General features: G+C 44.4%; 1 pseudogene; it reads right to left on the bottom strand.

Moving 5' to 3' along the window:
• Positions 1-1728: 1728 nt before the first annotated feature.
• Positions 1729-1851, bottom strand: LOC147822189 (small nucleolar RNA SNORA70; annotated as a pseudogene).
• Between the last annotated feature and the right edge of the window lie 1299 nt (positions 1852-3150).

The raw sequence follows: 3150 nt of genomic DNA, 5'->3' as shown, positions 1-3150 counted from the left end.
ACAGAATCAAAATGAGAGGACTTGGAGATGGCTCAATGGCTAAGCGTTCATCTACTATGAGTTAGGCCCTGGGTTCAATTCCCAGCACAGAAGAAAAAAAAAGACTAAAGGCGAAGTGGAGAATAGAGACTCTGAATCTGACACAAGGAAGCATCAGACAAACCCAAAATGAAGAATACTCTTTAAAAGGCTGGAGAGGGGAGAGAATATTCTTCAAAGTGTTGGCGTTTTGTCTAGCATGCATGAGGTCCAGGGTTTGATCCCTAGCACCGGGGGTGGGGGGAATCAGTGTCATAGACAACAGTGAGAGATTGTGAAGTAGTTCAGATTAAAAGAAGCTGAAGAAATATGAGACATGACAACTAAATGCAATGCCTGGCCCTAAAATGGATCCTCTACTGGAGGAGAAAAAAACCTTTAGGACATTATTGGATTGATTAACAAAATTGGAATGATAGATTAGATAAGAGAACACTGTTAATGTTAAATGCACTGTGTTGATGATAACTTTACTGGGGTTATGTACAAACATCCCTATTTTTAGCAACTATACATTGAAGTGTTTAGTGGAGATATATAAACCTTGAAAACCTTCAAAGAAACTATCTAATTATAAATACACACAGACATATGCGTGGGGGGTAATAAAGAACATACATATTCAGATAAAAGTTTATTTATATTCTTTATTCTGTTTGCAAAACTTTCCTGTAAGTTTGAAATTATTAGCAAATGATTTTTTTTGTTTTGGTACCGGGGATCGAACTTGGGATCTTGTGCTTACAAGGCAGGCAGCATGGGCCAGGGATTTAGCTCAGTGGTTCCGCCGGTTGCCTTGCAAGCGCAAGGACCAGAGTTCGATCCCTGGTACCAAAAAAAAAAAAAACCCAGAAAACAAGGCAGGTGGCAGAACCACTGAGCTAAATTCCTGGCCTATTAGCAAATGATTTTAAAAATGAAAATGTCTCAGGCCAGCCTACTCTTTTTTTTTTTTTTTTTTTGAGACAAGTTCTCCCTATGGAGTTCAGGCTGGCCTTGAACTCACTATATATCCCAGGATGGCCTCAAACTCCCTGCATTCCTCCTGCCTCAGCTTCCTGAATGTTGAGATTACAGGCACTACTGGCAGCCACTTTTGCTCTGTCCCTGTTGTCTGGCAGTGGATACCTTAGGGTGCTTTGGGCTGCAGGTCAGTGGACACCCTATCAAGTGGACCTAACAAGGTCAGTAATAATTTCAGGTAACAACAAACCTGCCGATCAGCTGTCTCATCATGGGCTGTTTCAGCACCCAGTGATGGTGGCCATAGTTCCAGGGCCATACCCCAGCTAACAGTAATCCCAAGGCTGGAAGTCAGATTTACTGGTGAGGGTGACGGGAGAAGGAGCAGCACAGTGGAAGCTCTCACAGTGCAGGCCCTGCCCCATCCAGGGAGACATCTGAGCCTACAGCCATCAAGAATGGCTGCCCACCACCTTGTCTTCAGATTCATCCACATTAAACTTGCTGAAGACCCGCTTCTTTGAGATGCAGATATTCTGGCAGCCAGGAAACCTGAAGGTGCCCCACGTAGGCTTCCCTCACCTGCTTCTTTTTCTGCAGCTTGGTCGGGATGGCCACAGTGATTTAGCTGCCATGCCCTGGGGCTTCCCAGAAGTACCCTGCATACCTGTCCAGAGCCTGCATGGGGACTGCATGAGATCAGAGACAGGAATGTCCCCTGGACAGCACTGTGCCCAGGGGGCCTTAGGGTAACCCCACCAGCAACAGGGAGCACACACTACCCAGGAGGCTGCTGTCCATACCCATTGCTCACAAGGCCCCAAGAGAATGCATTTTAGTTTTAGGCAATCCACATGACATTTCCCTCCTGAACAACAATTTTTCTGTCTGCACTTTGGGAGACTGAGGGAGGAAGATTGCAAATTCAGCCCAACCCTGGGCAATTTAGCCACATCCTGTCTCAAAATTTTGAAAAAGGGCTGAGGATTAACTTAATGGAAAGGTTCAAACCTAGTACCATACCAAAACCAAAACCAACCAACCAAACAAACAATAAAACGCTTTACTGTGAAAATTTCATGGTCAAAGTAAAGAGTTCAAGATACCATCCATCCCATTTGTGTTAAATCCTGGTGTGAAGATGATAGCAGCCAGCTCTAGCTGCTGACAGGTGGTACTAAAGTGATTGCTAAATTTGTCACCATAAAAAACGACCACATTAACATTTTTTCCTGATTACTCAATATTTGTAGGCTACGGATGAGTTCCCCAATTCAGTGTGGGTCTCCATGATTCTGCTCTGTGTGTCATGGAGGGAAATCTTTCCCGAAACCCTCAACAGTCTTGGAGGGTTAAGACCAAGGACATGGCATTGCCATACTGGGTTAGAGCAATCAGAATTGATTTCCTGGGCCTGGCATGCCCCCTTTTACCCTCCATGAAGTCCTGTTGACAAGGGAAAGGAAATAGAGCAATGGGCAGAGTTGCTTCATGGCTTTGGTGGTTTTCTTCTCTTTTTTGGTACCAGGGATCGAATTTGGGACCCTGTGCTTGTGAGGCAGGTGGCGGCACCACTGAGCTAAATCCCTGACCCCCCTTTGGTGGTTTTCTTAAGTGAACATCTTGGCTTTTCTTTTGTGATCTGGACCAGAGAGCAACTTGAATGCCAAAAGGTGTCCAGAGCCCAGAGCCCCCAAATGTGAAGGAGAGACTTTTTTGCTTTCTTTCTCTCTCTGGTTTGGTTTTTGTCTGTTTGGTTTTTGAGACAGATCTTAGTTTGCAGTTCAGGCTGGACTTGAGCTCCTTATGTAGCCCAGGGGGAGAGATTTTGGCCTGTTACTAGTTAACATGGGTCCTCGTTTTAGTGATAATGGAAATTAAAATTAAAGTGACAGTATGAATTTATAAGTATAATTTGTAATCAGAAAGTACAGAGCGGTAAGGAGAAGACTCCAGCTTGTAAAGTACCAGCTCGTGTGCTCTCTGATGAAAAGGATCAGATTGGCCCAATAGTGAAGCCGAGGGAGCAGTTTTATGGGGTGCTCATAGTGGGCGTGGGTCTGATTGATCATTACTGTATCTCAGTCCTGGTTTCCTAGGGCAGGTTGAATCCTTGCAACTTTTAAAAAAACTTATTTTATTTTTATT

This window comes from Heterocephalus glaber, unplaced genomic scaffold (genome assembly GCF_053883595.1).
Source record: "Heterocephalus glaber isolate CG9 unplaced genomic scaffold, H.glaber_assembly_v1.0 deba00001673, whole genome shotgun sequence".
Classification (NCBI taxonomy): Eukaryota; Metazoa; Chordata; class Mammalia; order Rodentia; family Bathyergidae; genus Heterocephalus; species Heterocephalus glaber.
This window is presented reverse-complemented; position numbering and strand designations above follow the sequence as displayed.